This window comes from Rhinoraja longicauda, chromosome 39 (assembly GCF_053455715.1).
Source record: "Rhinoraja longicauda isolate Sanriku21f chromosome 39, sRhiLon1.1, whole genome shotgun sequence".
In the NCBI taxonomy this organism is placed as follows: Eukaryota; Metazoa; Chordata; class Chondrichthyes; order Rajiformes; family Arhynchobatidae; genus Rhinoraja; species Rhinoraja longicauda.
This window is the reverse complement of record NC_135991.1, coordinates 10,557,721-10,577,274: the sequence shown is the minus strand read 5'-3', so window position 1 is coordinate 10,577,274 and position 19,554 is coordinate 10,557,721.

Below are 19,554 nucleotides of genomic sequence, written 5' to 3'. Positions count from 1 at the left end.
GCCTGGACTTAAAGGAGTCGATGGAGGGGGCAGTTCTGATGGGGAGAGGGATGCTCTTTCCACCCTCCCCCTCTCTCCCTCCCCCCTCCCCCCTCCCCCCTTTCCGCCCTCCCCTTCCCCCCCTCCCTCCCCTCCTCCCTCCTCCCTCCCTCCCCCTTCCCTCCCTCCCCTCCTCCCGGTTACAATGGAATCCCTACGAGGACGGGCCCAACGGGGAAAGTGGGGTACTGGGAAAAGGGGAGAGCCCCCTCCCTCCCCCTTCCCCCTCCCTCCCCCCTCCCTCCCCCCTACCCCTCCCTCCCCCCCTCCCTCCCCCTACCCCCTCACTCCCCCCCTTCCCCCCTCCCCTCCCCCCTCCCTCCCCCTCCCCTCCTCCCTCCACACCTCCCTCCTCCCTCCCTCCCCCTTCCCTCCCTCCCCTCCTCCCGGTTACAATGGAAACCCTACGAGGACGGGCCCAACGGGGAAAGAGGGGTACTGGGTAAAGGGGTGGTCCCCCTCCTCCCCCCCTTCCCCCCTCCCCTCCCCCTCCCTCCCCCTACCCCCCCTCCCTCCCTCCCCTCTCCCTCCCCCTACCCCCTCCCATCCCCCCTCCTTCCCCATCTCCCTCCACACCTCCCTCCTCCCTCCACACCTCCCTCCTCCCTCCCTCCCCCTTCCCTCCCTCCCGTCCTCCCGGTTACAATGGAAACCCTACGAGGACAGGCCCAACGGGGAAAGAGGGGAACTGGGAAAAGGGGAGGTCCCCCTCCTTCCCCCCTTCCCCCCTCCCCTCCCCTCCCAAACAGTTCACAGTACCTCCTCAATTAGCCTCAAAAGCTAGGGAGTAGAAATAGGTTTTGAGCCTGGACTTAAAGGAGTCGATGGAGGAGGCAGTTCTGATGGGGAGAGGGATGCTCTTTCAACCCTCCCCCCTCCCCCCCCCTCCCCCCTTTCCACCCTCCCCTTCCCCCCCTCCCTCCCCTCCTCCCTCCTCCCTCCCTCCCTCCCTCCCCTCCTCCCGGTTACAATGGAAACCCTACAAGGACGGGCACAACGGGGAAAGAGGGGTACTGGGAAAAGGGGAGGTCCTCCTCCCTCCCCCCCCTTCCCTCTCCCCTTCCCCCCTCCCCCTTCCCCCTCCCCCTCCCTCCCTCCCCCCCTCCCTCCCCCCTACCCCCTCCCTCCCCTCTCCCTCCCCCTCCCCTCCCCCCTCCCATCCCACAACGGGTAAAGAGGGGTACTGGGAAAACAGGTGGTCCCCCTCCCCCCTCCCTCCCCCCCTCCCTCCCCGCCTCCCGGTTACAATGGAATCCCTACGAGGACGGGCCCAACGGGGAAAGTGGGGTACTGGGAAAAGGGGAGAGCCCCCTCCCTCCCCCCTTCCCCCTCCCTCCCCCTCCCTCCCCCTCCCCCCTACCCCCCCTCCCCTCTCCCCCTCCCTCCCCCTCCTTCCCCCTACCCCCTCACTCCCCCCTTCCCCCCTCCCCTCCCCCCCTCCCTCCCCCTCCCCACCTCCCTCCTCCCTCCCTCCCCCTTCCCTCCCTCCCCTCCTCCCGGTTACAATGGAAACCCTACGAGGACGGACCCAATGGGGAAAGAGGGGTACTGGGTAAAGGGGAGGTCCCCCTCCTCCCCCCTTCCCCCTCCCCTCCCCCTCCCTCCCCCTACCCCCCTCCCTCCCTCCCCTCTCCCTCCCCCTACCCCATCCCCTCCCCCCTCCTTCCCCATCTCCCTCCACACCTCCCTCCTCCCTCCACACCTCCCTCCTCCCTCCCTCCCCTTCCCTCCCTCCCGTCCTCCCGGTTACAATGGAAACCCTACGAGGACAGGCCCAACGGGGAAAGAGGGGAACTGGGAAAAGGGGAGGTCCCCCTCCTTCCCCCCTTCCCCCCTCCCCTCCCCTCCCAAACAGTTCACAGTACCTCCTCAATTAGCCTCAAAAGCTAGGGAGTAGAAATAGGTTTTGAGCATGGACTTAAAGGAGTCGATGGAGGAGGCAGTTCTGATGGGGAGAGGGATGCTCTTTCAAACCTTCCCCTCTCTCCCTCCCCCCACCCCCCCCTCCCCCCTTTCCGCCCTCCCCTTCCCCCCTCCCTCCCCACCTCCCTCCTCCCTCCCTCCCCCTCCTCCCTCCCCTCCTCCCGGTTACAATGGAAACCCTACAAGGACGGGCACAACGGGGAAAGAGGGGTACTGGGAAAAGGGGAGGTCCTCCTCCCTCCCCCCCTTCCCTCTCCCCTTCCCCCCTCCCCCTTCCCCCCTCCCCTCCCCCCTCCCTCCCCCCTACCCCCTCCCTCCCCTCTCCCTCCCCCCTCCCCTCCCCCCTCCCATCCCACAACGGGTAAAGAGGGGTACTGGGAAAACAGGTGGTCCCCCTCCCCCCTCCCTCCCCGCCTCCCGGTTACAATGGAAACCCTACGAGGACGGGCCCAACGGGCCCACTTGGGTCTAGTTTTATAATAAATTCAACAATAAATTAAACTAATATTTTTTAACTGCTCTCGCTCCCTCCCCTTCCTTTCCCCTCACTCTTTTCCCCCTCATTCTCTCCCCTCCAATAAAAAAATAACATAAACTAATATTTGATACAACCTCACCCCTCTCTCCCTTCTCTTTCTCATTCACTCCTCTCTCCCCGTCTCTCTCCCCCTCCAAACCATTGCCGCTCATTCCCCTCTTTCTCGCCCCCTTTCTCTCTGCCCTCCCTCTCTTCCTGTCACCTCTCTGCCCTCTTCCTTCTTTCTCTCTCCCCTGTGTCTACCTCCCTCCACTCATTCTGTCCCCTCTCTCCCCTTCTCTCACTCCCCTGTCTCTCCCCTCCCCCTCTCTGCCCTGTGCCCTCTCTCACTCTCTCTACCCTCTCTCCCTCTCCCCTCTCTCCCCTCTCTCCCCTCTCTCTAACTCCCCTCTCTCCCTCTCCCACTACATCTCTCCCCTCTCTCTCTGCTCTCTCTCTCCGCCCTCTCTCCCCCTCTCCCTCCACCCTCTTTCTCTCCCCACCACTTTATATAATCACTTACAATAATAAATTAAACTAATATTTGATCCCCCCTCTCCCTCACTCTGTCATGCTCTCTGTCCCCTTTCTCCGATCTCACTCCCCCACTCACTCCTCTAGTCTCTCCTTCTCTACCCGTCTCTCTCGCCCCCACTCTCTCTCGATCTTGCTTTCTCTCCCCTCTCTCTCTCTTTCTCTCCACTCTCTGAAACCTCGCTCTCTCTCTTTCACTCTCCCTTTCTCTCCCGCCTCTCACCTCCATTTTGCAAGAATACATTTACAAACAAAATAAACAAAACTAATATTTGATACCACCTCACCCCTCTCTCCCTCCCCCTCTCCCCCTCTTCCGTTCTCTCTCTCTTCCTCTCCCCTCTTTCCCCCCTCTCTCCCCCCTCTCTCTCTCTCTCCACTCTCTCCCTCTCGTCAATAGTCAATCAATAGTCGTTTATTTGTCACATAATCATAAACTAACACCAAACAAAAGAAACATGCATCACAGTGAGTCTCCTCCACTCCCTCCTCACGGCGATGGAAGGCCAGAATGTCTTTTTCTCTTCCCTGCCGTCTTCTCCCGCGGTCAGGCTGTTGGAGTTGCCACGTCGGGGCGGTCAGGGCCCCCGACATTGAAGCCCCCGCCGGGCGGTGAAAGGAAAGCGGCGGGACGAACCAAGCCTCGCGATTCGGGGCGGGCGAAGACGCTGTCGCTGCCGTTGCCGGAGGTCCCGATGTCGGCCCCCACCCAGGGGCCTGTGGGCTTCCGACATCCACGCGGCCCGCGCCGGAGCCTCCGCAGACGAGTCGCAGCCGCTCCCGCAGCATCCGCAGGCAGCCAGCGCCGCAGGTGGCGAGTCCGGGCCGTGGGCTCTGCGAACCAGAGCCCAGGTGGTCCCAGGTGCATGGCCGGTGGTAGGCCGCAGCGGGAACGGAGACACAGAAACAAAGGTCGCGTCTCCGTTCGGGAGAGAGAATTTTACAGTTCCCGCCCTCTCCCTCTCTCTTTCTCAAACTCTCTCTCCCTTTATCTCTCCCCTTTCTCTCTCCCATCTCTCTCTCTCCCTCTCACCCCTCTCTTCCTCCCCCTATCTCTTTCTCTCTCCCCTCTGTCTTCCCCCTCTCTCAACCCTCTCCCTCCCCTCTCTCCCACCCCCCTCGCTCTGTTCCAAAACACCACCACCAATCCAGTGTAGATGTTGACCATCATGTGGACTCTGGATAAATGGGGGGGGGTGGTGCTGTTTCGTAGATACGGGGAGGATACGGCCTTGTTCTCTCCCCTTCATCTCCACCTCTCCCTCTCCCCCCTCCAATTTATTATAATTATTTTACAGGAATAAAGTAAACAAATATTTGATATTCTCTCTCTCCCACCACAATATGTAACAAATAAGTGGACACGTTGGGCCCAAACCTCTCCTGCATTGGTGCAGTCTCCTTCCCCTTCCTCTCACCTCACCCCCACCCCTCTCCCCTCCCCTTCCCTCTCCTTCTCCCCCCTAACCTCCCCCTCTCAACCCCCCCCCCTCCATCCCTCCCTCCGTCCCTCCCCTCTCCATCCCTAGTAGATAGATTTAAACTTTAACATGAGAATTACTTTAAAAATATTACAACAATTTCAATGAAACTTCTTCCATTTGCACCAAAGGGATAACAGTGAGCAAGGTGGGCCTAACATTGTCGTGCAATCCTGTACCGTTTTGGATGTAGTTCAGGAACACACAAACAAACAAACGAGAGTTTTAATATCAACAATAAATTAAACTAATATTTGTTATCCATTCTGTCTCCCTCCCCTTCCTTCACCCTCACTCTCCCCTCTTTCTCTCCCCCTCCTCTTTTAGGAATACATTTACAATAATAAATTAAACGAAACTATTATCTCCCTCTCCCCTCTCTCCCGCTCCCCTCTCTCTCTCGCCCTCTCTACTTTCTCTTTCCCTCTCTCTGCCCTCTCCCTCTCTGTATCTCTCTCCCCTTTGAACAGAACAGAACAGAACAGAATAGCTTTATTGTCATTCGTTTTACCGAACGAAATTAATTTGCCAGCAGTCACAGAGCAAAAAAACAAAAAACACAAGACACACAACCCCAACACAAACATCTATCACAGTGACTCCAAACACCCCCTCACTGTGATGGAGGCAAAAAATACTTCCTCTCTCTTCCCCCATGCCCCTCCCACGGACAGACAGCTCGACCCCTACCGAGGCGACCGACCCGCACAGCCCCCTCAAGGAGATGGAAGGTCCCGCGGCCGAGCCGCACCGGGCGCTGTTAAGTCCCGCGGCCGAGCCGCACCGGCGATGGTAAGTCCCGCGGCCGCGCCGCACCGGGCGATGGAACGCCCCGCGGCCGAGCCTCGCCCGGAGGAAGAGACCTAAAAGAAAATAATAATAATAATAATAATAATAATAATAATAATATTTGATTACGTTGGCTGATTTCTTTTCGAGCCAACGTGATGTGTAGATGGAGTCAATGGTGGAACGTCTGGTCTGTGTGATAGATTGGCCTCCCTTTATAACTCCCTGCAATTTCTCGCGGTCTAGACAGACATGTCCCCGATCATATAAGATTATTAAGGGATTGGACACGCTGGAGGCAGGAAACATGTTCCCAATGTTGGGGAGTCCAGAACCAGGGGCTACAGTTTAAAAATAAGAGGTGGGCCATTTGGAATGGAGGTGAGGGAAACGTTTTTCACTCAGAGAGTTGTAAATCTGTGGAATTCTCTCCCTCAGAAGGCAGTGGATGCCAATTCTATGGACGCTTTCAAGAGAGATCTAGATAGAGCTCTTAAAGATAGCGGAGTCAGGGGGTATGGGGAGAAGGCAGGAACGGGGTACTGATTGAGAATGATCAGCCATGATCACATTGATTTGCGGTGCGTACAGGCTAGAAGGGCTGAATGGCCTACTCCTGCACCTATTATCTATTGTCTATTATCTATACTCTAGTAATGCACATGCACGGTCATTAATACGGTCCGCGATAAGGTATCAGATGTTTTACTGTGATCTTCCTCCTGTGCCGACTCCTCACCATGTCTTCGCATTTGCGCAACAGTTCATTTGTCGTTAACCCCCACTCAGTACCTTCTTTTGTACATCAATACAGTTTGTGTTACATGGAAAATCTTAGTAGTCATCTTAGTTCGAATATTCAGCTCTGATCATAATTGTTACTTATGTCAGATCATTAGGTTAGGTGAGGTTAGACTACGTCTATTATCATCACATGTTCCGAGGTGCAGTGAAAGGCGTGGGTTTGCACGCTATCCATTCAGATCAGTTATACCATCAGTTACAATCAGTTAAAGTCCTGGAGATTGAGCGAGGAAGATGCAGAATGCAGAATATAGTTTATTGCATAGAATATCATGCTGAATATTGTCACGTTGCGTTCTCCGTAGAACTGCACACGTGCAGTTGGATAACTCGATGTCTGTGAAAACAGAAAGCAAAGAATTCGTGCAAAAATATTATTTACTGTGCCGAGGTGCACAGCTAGAACGACGGATGAAGCAATGCTTCTATGACCCATGAAAGATCCTGCTGGTTTGGTGTTGTTGTGGCTACTGAAGGTGACAGACGCTTTAGGTTTTAGCTTCAGTTTTAGGATTAATATTGTTACATGTACCGAGGTACAGCAAACAACTTTGTTCTGCATGCTATCCAAAGAGATTACATTTCTTATGAAATGACACTATCGGTTCAAGCTCGTGGACAAAGGGCACTTGTGTATTCGGATCCACTCAGAGCGTGGTAAGTGTATGGATTCGCACAGCGGGTAGCAGACATTTAGAATAAGGTGCAAAAGGAGGTAGTTGAAATAGAAACTATAACATCATTTAAAATACATTTGGACAACCACATCTAGGAAGAGGTGAGAGTGATTCACGGCAACGGCGGCAGTTGGGACGTTGTAAATGGGGTACATTGATCGGCGTTGGCATGCTGGGTGGAAGGAACTATCCCGGCGGTGTATGACACATGACAATAGATAGAGCAAAGTGGAAGTTACAGCGTGCAGAATCCACGTATCAGCACTGCAGCGCATGGTTGTACATCTGTACCCCAGACGAAGTTCAATGTCCATGATGGGGGTAGAGGGAATTGAATAGTATCCTATCCTATGGAGGGACCGTTCATAAGCCCAATAACGGAGGAGATAAACCTATTCCTAAGTCTGGTGATGCGCGCTTTCAAGTATCTCTCCCATTTTCCGGATTGGAGTTGGGGAAAGAAGAACTGAGTGGGGTTGGCCAAGTCTTTGATTATGTTGGGTGTTTGGGTAATGTTATGTAGCGTGGAATGTAGATGGATAATATGATTGGTCTGCGGTCTCTAATAGACTGGGCTATATTTACAACCCTCTGCAATTTCGCGCGGTTCCGGCAGAGTTATTCCCAAACTAATCTGCTATGAAATGTGACAATATGCTTGGAGAAACATTGAAAATAGGTGCAGGAAGAGGACATTTGGACCTTAGATCCAGCATCGCCGTTCATTGTGATCATGGCTCATCATCCAGAAGCAGTAACCTATGCCTGCCTTCTCCCCATATCCCTTGATTCCACTAGCCCCTAGAGCTCTATCTAACTATCTTTCAAATTCATCAAAGTGAATTGACCTCCACTGCCCTCTGTGGCAGAGAAATCGACAAATTCACAACTCTCTGGGTGAATAAGTTTCTTCTCACCTCAGTTTTAAATGGCCTCCCCTTTATTCTGTTACCGTATTTTCACAAGGGTAACAGGGGACATAATAATTGTCTTTTTGTTTTCGTTTGTGTGCCTTCTAGGGTGTCGCTTCAATGTGATTGCTCCACGTCAGAGTGGCAAGATTTATAAGAAACTGAAGGAAGGAATTTACACTCAAACGGTGGTGGGTACATGGGACATGCAGTCGAAGGAGTTAGTGGTGAAGTGTTCCAGAGCCAGAACGTTTGGAAATACAGATGCCAATGAGACAGTAGCAATAAATAATTAGGTCGCTGTTGTGCAATAAATGTTGAGCAGGAACTGATTCTGCAACAATATTCAGGTGCGCCGACGAGCAGCACCGATATTGCTTTGAGTTTGAAAGTTGATACCACACTGCATGTTGTTCGTCAATATCGGAGTTATAATGAGATCATTAACTTCTGACATAACATATATTCCTTCTCTCCGCGGATGTCTTCTGACATCTGAGTATATCCTGACCTCCTCTTGTATTTCAGATGCTGGAGAATTACTACGGCCCGCAACCCAGTATCAGTGTGTGTTTGGTTTTCTTACTTCCGTCCGCACATTTCACCTTCTCCTCGCCATTGCCCAACAATCAATTTCTGGTTAATGGCCACTCATCACCTTCTCTTTTATATCAACACTGCCTGCGTCTCGTGTACAATCTTAGTCAGCATCGTAGTACGACCATTCTCGCTCTGATCAGAGTTGTTATTTATCTCAGGTCATTTAGTCAGGGTAGGTCTATTATTATCACACGTAACGAGGTGCAGTGCAAAGTTTTGTTTTACATGCTTTTCACTCAGTTCACACAAAAACAATCTGTGTAAAGACAAGTACAATAGATCGGGTTGAGGGGAAGATACAGAATGAAGAATATAGTTCATGACACAGAATATCTTTCTGCATGTAGTTTTATAATTTCCACCAAACCCAGACTTGTCAGGGTATTTGGAATAACTAACAATCTTTTGTCAAGCCACCTTGCATAATTCCAGTCCACCGTTGTTCTGGGAGCTACATCTTTGCATTTGATGAACGAGATATCGGTAGGAACACCAATCCTTTTTTGAACCCGATGTAAAATTCGTATTAAACTGTGCCGATATGCATAGGTAAATACAATACAATACAATACAATACAATATATCTTTATTGTCATTGTGCAGGGGTACAACGAGATTGGGAATGCGCCTCCCATACGATGCAATAATTTAATTAATTTAAACAACAACAACCCAACGAAACAGATTGTAACAGTTTTAAGACAGAATAAATTGCAAGTAGATTTGTACCGGTTCACTGTGCGATATGACCATCCGGCTCAGCAGGACCGGTTCATAGCAGCTATGGACCTGGGGATGAAGCTGTTCCTGAGTCTGGAGGTGCGGGCGTAGAATGCCTTGTATCGTCTGCCCGATGGAAGGAGTTCGAGCAGGCTGTTGCAGGGGTGTGAAAAGTCTTTGTGGATGCTGGTGGCTTTTCTGAGGGAAAGAATACAATGCTTCTATTAACTATGAAGCCTCCTTGGTTTGTAAAGATGTAAACAATTCAGTTGAAAGGTGGATTGAGATTTAGGCTTCAGGTTCACATTCATTGTTGTCACGTGTGTCGAGGCGCATGAATAACGTTGTTTTACATGCGATCTAAACGGATTAAATACGATATACAGATGTTATCAATTCAAACTCAAGAACAATAGATAAAGCAAAGGGAAGATACAGAATGCAGAACATAGTTCGCAGTATGGTGGCGCATCTGTTCCATAGAAAAATATCCGCCATGGAGTAGGGATGACAGACCGTACTATCCGTACGTACGTACTATCGTGAAGGTGACAGGTTAGACCATCTGATCAACTGTTGGTCCTTTGAGGGCCACTTTTTATTCGAGGGACAAATCATGACTTCAATCTCTGCACCGAGTTGAAGATCCGTATCGCGCTCTTTAAATGAGATAACGTCAACGCATAATAGTTTATGGAGTATGTGCTGGTAAATGGGACTTATTAATTGGAAATCGTAGACAAGGATAGTTGCTGGGCTGTTTCTCTGCCGTGTGACTCGTGGCTCTCGGTTCAGTCAATGTACTTTTTTCCCCCATTTGTGGTATCACCGTTGTTAGTTAAAGCAGGGCTTCGCTCATAATTATCTTTATAGTCTGAGCTCTAGGTGGAGTTAAGTTCTATGTTCCTTGGGTGGCAGGAGGCTGGGAGAAGTGGGGGGGGGGGTAATCTTACAAAGGTTTATAAATTGTGAGGGGAATAAATAGTGTGGATGCACTGTCATTTACCCAGAATGGAGAAGCAAATAACAGAGGTCAGAGGGTTAAGAGAGGCAAGATTTACAAGGAACTGGAAGGAAAGACCTTAACACTCAGATGGTGATGGGTATAAAGAACGTGCTTTCAGTAACGGTAGTTGAGATATGTTGAAGATGGTGCATTTATACAGCCACAACATTTGGAATATAGCTACCAAATCGACTTTAGCAATATTTAAGCCTTATCGGCTATTTCTATTTCTATTGTTCGGCTTGAACTGATTTTGTAGCAATGTTCAGGTGCGATGGCGATGTAATTTACACTCTAACTCAAGTGCGCTTGAGTTGTGCGAAATATGCCTTTGTTTTGGACTATCAGTTCTTTTATTAGGTCACTCACTTCGGACATTCGATACGTTTTCCTCACTCCACGGGTGTCATCTGAGCCTTCTGCGTTCATCTTGCTTCACACTTGTATTTCAGAATCCCGGCAATTACTACGGTCCAGGTGATATGGGAATGAGTGTAGGGCTAGGGCGATGCCATCGTCCGTGGACCTGTTGTGACGGTAGGCGAACTGCAGTGGGTCAAGGCCCCTGGGTAGACTGGATATAATGCGTTCCATTACAACCCTCCCAAAACATTTCATGATGGTGGATGTCAAGGCCACTGTTCGGTGGTCGTTTAAACTTGTGGTCTTGCCTTTCCTCGACACTGGAATGATGGTGGTCTTCAAGAAGCATCTGGGTACCTGATAACGGAGTAGGGAGAGAACAAAGATGTCCACGAATACAGCTGCTAGCGTTTTCGCGCAGCTACTAAGGACACGGCCAGGAACTCCGTCTGGGCCTGTTGCTTTTCGTGGATTTACCCTCAGGAAGGACGCTCTAACCTCTTAAACTGTCACACTGGAGAGAGCCACACCGGAGTCTGAAGAGCTAGAAGTCACCTTCTGCTCGAAACGGGCATACAAAGTATTCAGTTCATCAGGTGGGTTTGCACCATCACCACAGTGGCTAAACATTCTTTGCATCCATTGCTCTGAATCAGACCGTGCCACATTCTCCGTGTGTGACCCAGAGAATATACTGGGACGCAGGTTTGAACCGGTATTGCCTCTTGGCATCCTTGATGGCTTTGCGGAGACCACAGCGTGACTCCTTGGACCACTTGGGATCGTTTGACTTTTGTGCATCGGACCTGTGAATGTACATCCATGGTTTCCGGTTGGGGAGCACTCGGATTGACTTCGGCGGCACACAGTCTTCCACTCACTTGTTGATGAAGTCAGTCACGGCAGGGGCGCACTCATTCAGGTTAGCTGCAGAATCACTGACTGCTGACTTAAAGCAGTCGCGTAAGATGTCATCCGCGTCCGTTGTCTAGCTTTTTACAATTCTCTGTATCAGATTCTCCTGCTTCAATTGTTGTTGCTTGTTGGCAGAGAGCAGAAGCACAGCTCGGTGGTCCAATTTCCCTGAAATGTGGCCGAGGGACAGGGCGATATGGAACAATCCCTACAGGATGGATGAGGCGAGCCTGGACGTGGGAACACATAGAATGCACTGAAGGGACACAGTGGAACAGGTCAATGCTGAGTAATGTTCCTAGCTCCAGTTTGCTCATTGTATTTTTTATTTACAAGGGTGGATGGGCGTATGTTCCTGTGTGTATCTTCTCACACACCGTGGAAGTTCTTTGATGGAGTCCATCAGGAGCATACATAGAGCTAGGAACACCAGCAGACAGGGACGGGAAAACATAGAAAGATAGAGACATGAATACTCACAGAGAGAAGTAGGGACATTCATGGAAACAGACAGGACCCTCCATTAATTCGTCAATAGGTTTGCCCTCTCCTGATTTCCCATTTGCAGGCGCACTCCCCTATTTCCACATTTACAGTTTCCCTCCGCTAATTTCATATTTGTTGTTTATCCACCCGCCATACTTCAATAACGGTGCACCCGCAAATCCCCATTTGTGGTGCCCTCCCCTAATTGACCATTTACCGGTGCTCTCCCGTAATTACCATATATAAGGACCTTCCCCTAAACGACCATTTAATGTGATGCCTCAAACTTCACCAAGTCCTTAATTTGAGTAGTTGAGTGTATAATCACAGTACCGTCGATAAAATGCACAGAAAAACAAGTGAGAAGATGTGTGGTCGGTTGGAAGGATGACGTGTGTTCCACTCCGCAAGAAAGATGCAACGAGATGGAATTGGCCCCCAGGTGAAGACAACAAGCAAACCAAACAGAAGGACAACTGGTTTAAACTTGCCTCATTGTCCGGAGTGGCTTCCAAATCAGTAGATACTGGGATCCGAAAGCAGCGCTAAAGCCCCCATTCTGACCACAACGAACAGTGAAAGGCTAGTTTCGCTAAAGGAAACCAATGAGAAAATATAAAATGTGATCAAGTATCCGTGGTTAAGGATGCAAGAAGCAATATCGAACTCAGGTTCGTGCTACATGTTACAAGCGTGTGAAGATCTCAAGATAGTTTATCGAAATCTCACAAATAGACTGCAGTGAATGGATCTGTAAAATGCACATTTTATATTTTACAACCAGAATGCAGAAACTTACCAGGTTATCAACGGAACTTTCAGCCAATTAATTCATCTAAATGAAACTGCTTCTTGTATGTTTGCTAAGATGTTGATGTCTTCGGGTGAAGCTGCCACTGCGGTAGCATTCGGTTTGAGTTAAGGGAGAGAGCTCCAATGAGAATGAAAGACGTGACAACCCAGAGACCCTGAAAATGCATTTTCCATATATAGACAATAGACAATAGGTGCAGGAAGTGGACATTCGGCCCTTCGAGCCAGCACCGCCATTCAATGTGATCATGGCTGATCATTCTCAATCAGTACCCCGTTCCTGCCTTCTCCCCATACCCCCTGACTCAGCTATCCTTAAGAGCTCTATCCAGCTCTCTCTTGAATGCATTCAGAGAATTGGCCTTCACTGCCTTCTGAGGCAGAGAATTCCATAAATGCACAACTCTCTGACTGAAAAAGTTTTTCCTCATCTCAGTTCTAAATGGCCTACCCCTTATTCTTAAACTGTGGCCCCTTGTTCTGGACTCCCCCAACATTGGGAACATGTTTCCTGCCTCTATCGTGTCCAACGCCTTAATAATCTTATACGTTTCGATAAGATCTCCACTCATCCTTCTAAATTCCAGTGTATAAAAGCCTAGTCGCTCCAGTCTTTCAACATATGATAGTTCCGCCATTCCGGGAATTAACCTAGTAAACCTACGCTGCACGCCCTCAACGTCCAATTCGAGTTTAGTTGTGATTTATAGGTTTCTGTCGTTTGAATATAGCACGTCCCTGCTCAACATTTATTATCTGTCCCGCACCATGGAGATAAAGAATGTAGATACAAGGAACAGGAGATGCTGGTTTACATTGAACACACAGCAGGTCACGAGAGATTCATGGAATCTACAAACCGAATTAACCATTCCACATGAACGTAAACTTTATGACTGCAGGTCCGTGACTATTGACATACACAGCGGTGGGACAATTGCTGTCTGTCATCTATCTCAACGAATTGATTCAGAAGGTGCAAGGAATGATTACTAACTTTACAAATAAAATTTAAGGCAGTTGGGATGGTAGATTACCAAGATGCATATTAAGAATGACGTTGGGATTTTGATCATCTGGGAATGTGGGCGGTGGAATAGCGTGCGGCATTTAGTTTGGATATCTGTGATTTGCTTTATTGATGTAAGTCAGTCCAGGTCCATCCCGGTGATCTGTTCGACGCTGCGGAGTACTGTCGAACAGGTAGATCGAGGAGTGCACGTCACAGATCACTGGATTTTGAGTCCCCGGTGGAAACGATGGTAGTGAAGTTTTGGCACGATGTCTTTCATTTGTTACGGCAGATGTTGGGACGTTATATCACAGTTTACAAGACGTTGGCGAGGCCGCGCTTGTTTGCAGTTCCCTTGCCGTCCACTTGATGTCGCCATTATTCAAAAGCTCCAAATTGCATAATACCCAGGATATTATTCCCCAGATATGGTTCTGTGCTTCATTGGTTCAGAAGCCAAAATCAGGACATCGAACAGCTCGCTTCAATTAATACTAGATGTTATTTATTTGTTTAAAGTATTTGTCAACCAGGCCAGATAGATTCTAAATGATGCCCCACCGTGGACAGTCCTGAAAGCACAATAATGCTGATAAGTGTGAGGTGCTGCATTTTGGTAGGACAAATCAAAATAGGACGTACAGGGTAAATGGTAGGGAATTGAGGAATGCAGTGGAACAGAGGGATCTGGGAATAACTGTGCATTGTTCCCTGAAGGTGGAATCTCATGTGGATAGGGTGGTGAAGAAGGCGTTTGGTATGCTTGCCTTTATAAATCAGAGCATCGAGTATAGAAGTTGGGATGTAATGTTGAAATTGTACAGGGCATTGGTGAGGCCGAATCTGGAGTATGGTGTGCAGTTCTGGTCGCCAAATTATAGGAAGGATGTCGACAAAATGGAGAGGGTACAGAGGAGATTTACTAGAATGTTGCCTGGGTTTCAGCACTTAGGCTACAGAGAGAGGTTGAATAGGTTGGGTCATTATTCTTTGGAGCGTAGAAGGTTGAGGGGGGACTTGATAGAGGTTTTTAAAATTTTGAGAGGGACGGACAGAGTTGACGTGGGTAGGCTTTTCCCTTTGAGAGTGGGGAAGATTCCAACAAGGGGACATAGCTTCAGAATTGAGGGACAAAGGTTTAGGGGTAACATGAGGGGGAACTTCTTTACTCAGAGGGTTGTGGCTGTATGGAATGGGCTTCCGGTGGAAGTGGTGGAGGCTGGCTCGATTTTATTATTTAAGAGTAAATTGGATAGGTATATGGATAGGAGGGGATTGGAGGGTTATGGTCTGAGTGCAGGTAGATGAGACTAGGTCAGGGAGAATGGTCGGCGTGGACTGGTAGGGCCGGACAGGCCTGTTTCCATGCTGTAGTTGTTATATGTTATATATGTTATAGAGGCTGACTGCCTACATAGTGTCTGAGACTCTTACAGTCAAACAATTACGATGCTATTTATAGAGTTATAGTCAAACAGCACGAACAAAGTCCTTTTGGAACCGGATGCCGAGGCCGAGCAATACGTCCAAATAATTTAGTCCAACTTCCCCACGTTATTTCCATGGCCCACCATCCATTTTTATCCATCTATTCTTTCAAATGTCTCTTGTACATTCTAATCGAAGCACATCTCTTCAGCTTCATCTGGCACCCAGTTCCACCTACCCACAACTTTCTGTGTAGCCGAGTTGCCTCTCAGGTCTCTTCTGACGCCATCGTCTCTCCATTGAAAACTATGTTATCCAGCTCCAGACTCTCCATCCTCGAAAAACGACAGCACCGTCTTCCTTTCCTATGCCCCTAATGATGATATATACTTCCGTAATGTCACCGGTCAACCATCTACACTGCGTGGAAAACTTTCCAACTTGTCCGGCTGCTCTAAGTCTAAAGCCCTCCCTTCCAGGGAACAACGTGTGATTCCCCCCCCCCCCCCCCCGACGTTCTCTGTTGAATGTATTCCTTCCAATAGCTCGAAGACCCGAACTGCGCTCAGTGCTGGAAGTTTGGTCCCACGAATGCTACGTATAGTTCAGGCGACCACCTGGAATATTAAGTGCCGTAACTTTCACCTACCGGAGCATTTCATCCCTATCAACGCGTCTACGATCACATAACACCCAAACACAAACGTAAGGTGCCAGTGGACGAATTATACTCGGTCATGAACTACCTTTCAGGTCTAAACTCTGATGCCCTGCTCATTATCTGCGGTGACATCAATCAATCCAACTTCAGGGGTGCAGTGGTATCTAAACTCAGCAAGCCTATTGTCTCACACTGGGCATCCGCTCTCTGGGTTACACCACCATCTAGAATGCCTAGAGTTCCTGAGCATCAGCCGTGCTTTCATTGGCAGCATGCAGAAGGAAATGTTTATGGCAAATGAAAGTGGAAAAATGGGGTCCCACAATCCTGTGTAGGTCTACAAGACGACGGTGGAGAGAGTCAAAATCTTCAAATTATTGGACGTGCATATCTCTGAAAATCTTTCCTGGACCCGGCACATTAATGCAATGATAAAGAAAGCTCATCAATGTCTCTACTTTCTGAGCAGATTCGGTCTGTCAATTCTCTTGGATTTCTACACTTCTGCAGTGGAGAGCATATTGCCCGGTTGCATCACGGTCTGGTTCGACAACTTGAAGGCCCAAGAGTGAGGAAGACTGCAAAAAGTAAGTACTAGCCAGTGGGTATATCAAGGGTACTGAGCTCCCAACCATCGAGGGATCTACAGAAGTTGCTGACTCAAAGAGTCAGACAGCTTCATCAGTGACACAGGCGACACACTCATTTCACTCCTGCCATCGGAATGAAAAGATAGGAGGCTGAAAAGTCTAGATTCAGTACCAGCTTCTTCCCTACAACCATGAGGCCATTAAACACTACAAACTCCAAACGAATTTTGAAGATTTTGAGAGGTGCCTGTGTCCTGGACTTTCTCACCGCCAGGCCCCAAGTGGTAAGGATGGGGGAATACATATCGAGCCCCCTCACCCTGAAAATAGGACCCCCAGGGTTGCGTCCTTAGCCCCCAGTAGAGAGCATCCTGTCCGGCAACATTACAGTCTGGTTTGGGAACAGCTCTGCCCAGGACAGTATAGCCCTGCAGAGAGTAGTGCGTTCGGCAGAACGCACCATGGGAACTACACTCGTCCCCTGCAGGATCTATACATCAGGAGGTGCAGATCCAGAGCAAGCAAGATTGTGAGGGACCCCTACCACCCCAGTAACGGACTGTTCCAGCTGCTATGGTCAGGCAAACGCCTCCGCTGTCACGCTGTGAAAACGGAGAGGATGAGACGGAGTTTCTTCCCACAGGCCACCAGGGCTGTTAACTTTTATAACTCCAGGGACCAAATTATCTATATATTAACTTATTAACTTTATTTATATGCTGTAACTGTAATTCTTTTTTGAGCACAATCCGCAAGCATTGCCACTTTCATTTCACTGCACATCGTGTATGTGCATGTGGCAAATAAACTTGACTTGACTTGACTTGACCACATAGAATTGGGAAATTGCTTTTTTGTTGCACTATGTTTGCTTGTTTACTTCTTCATATATTGTTTTTATTAGCACTGTGTATGCATATACTTTCGTGATGCTGCAAGTAACACTTTCCCTGTTCTATTTCCGACTTGTGACCATAAAACATCCCTGACACGACTCTTGATCCCTCCCATTGGCCATCTAACAAGAGCTAACGAGTCTGTTGCTACTCTCGGGTTACAGACAGGGATTTCAGAACATGGCGCCAATAGAATTGTAAGACAGCAGTGGTTAGTACACAACAAGATCTACTTCAGGTTTGTCTTGAGAAGATGTACTGGAAAATGATTTGAGCACAGGATTAAAGAGGTCCTTCTGTAGTTGTATAGGACCCTGGTGAGACCACATCTGCAGTATTGTGTGCCGTACTGGTCTCCAAATCTGAGGAAGGACATCCTTGCTCTTTAGGCAGTTCAGCGTGGGCTCACGAAGTTAATCTCCGGAATGGCGGGACTGTCATATAAGGAAAGATTGGAAAGACTGGGCTTGTATTCACTGGAGTTTAGAAGGATGAGAGGGGGTCTTACAGAAACGTATACAATTATAAAAGTAATGGACGAGGTAGATGCAGGAAAAATTTTCCCAATTTTGGGGGGTCGAGAACCAGGGGGCACAGTCTAAGAATAAAGGGGAGGCCATTTAAAACTGAGGTGGGAAGGAACTTTTTCACCCAGAGAGTTGTCAATTTGTGGAATTCTCTGCCACAGAAGGCAGTGGAGGCCAAGCCTCGATTCCCAGCAACATCCTCGTAAATCTTCTCTACATTTTTTAGCATTATGACATATTTGACTAAGGTAAATTATCGGAAAACGGCCGGTAAATTACCGGCAATCGTCCAAATGTGGTCCCTGGCCGAGTTTTTAAATCGTGCGCCAATCAATGGGCCACGCTATTCGCCGAGATCTCCACCCTCTTGCCATTGAATATCGCCATCTGCAGTCCCCACCTTCTTCACGAAAATGTCCATCTTTCCAGTTCCCAAAAGATTAGATGACTTGCATCAATAATTACCACCCAGTAGTTTACCAAATACTACGCATCGCACTTTCAGGCATTCCTGGTCCCATTTCTCCTGATCATCTTGAACCTGATGTGATCTTCGATAAGCCCCTTCACTATCACCTACACTAGCGATCTAGCATCGTCAGCAAATGTGCTAGCCATTTAAAAAATATTGTGAGCTATATCTTTAACATAGATGAAAAACGAAAGTGGGCCCATCATCAATCCCCGTTGTGCACTTGTTCCGCCAGCGGCTCTTTTTCCTGAGAAGACTGAGGATGTTTGGCATGAACGCCAGCATCCCCCCAAACTTCTACAGATGCACCATTGAGAGCCTGCTGACGGGCTGCATTACAGTCTGGTACGGGAACTGTTCTGCCCACAGCCACAAATCACTACAGAGAGTGGTGAAGACGGCACAGCAAATCACTGGCAACTGTCTCCCGGCCATTCAGGACATTTTCTACCGGCGGTGCCTGAGGAAGGCACACAGCATCATCAAGGACCACAGGCTGTTCTCCTCGTTACCGTCAGGCAAACGATACCGGAGTATGGCTGCGCGTACCACCAGACTTTAGAACAGTTTCTACCATCAGGCCATCAGGCTTTTGAACTCATAACCACATTTCACATCATATATGCTGATTATTTTAATATTGTCTTTTTTACCTTACTGATGTCATTTTTTAATCTTAATTAAAAAATATCCTTGGAATATTACTGCTGAGGTGACCCGTTGTCTTGTCAAATACATTTCGTTGTACCGTTGACCCTGTGCCAACCAACATATGACGTATAAATCTTTAATTTTATTTAATTTAAAAGGACGTCAATCTGAGCATCTATCTTCAACTGCCACCGTCTTTCCACTTTCACCAAGCCAAGGTACGACATTACCTGACTGTTCCGCCGAGCTTCGGGTCAGTGGTACCGCTCAAGATATTGATCAATTGAACTAGAGGAACAAGATGGACACTCTGTTGAAATCACCTATACTGAAGTGTAGAAGGCAAAGGAGCCATGTCAGTGGGCAAAATCCGCAGTTCTTTATGCCTGTCGCAGTGCAATCAGTGTTTTGGGGGAACAGTATGTGTGCTTATACCATTAAAATGCAGAATATATCTCATCCACCAATTCACAGATTTTTGTTATTTTTCTTTTTAAATGTTTCTACAAGTTTCTGCCTACTAAATTGGCGCCTTGATGTACTCTGGTTTTTAGCGTCGAGTGGTCTATCTTGTTCTTTTAGTATCTTTGGTATTAATGGTGGGGACGCCAGGTCTGCAGATACTGGAATCTTGCACAACGTACAAAGCGCTGGAGGATGTCAGCGCGTCAAGTGAGATCTGCGGAGGAAATGAACAAACGGCGGTTCGGACTGGAACCCCTCTGAGAATAATGCAGAA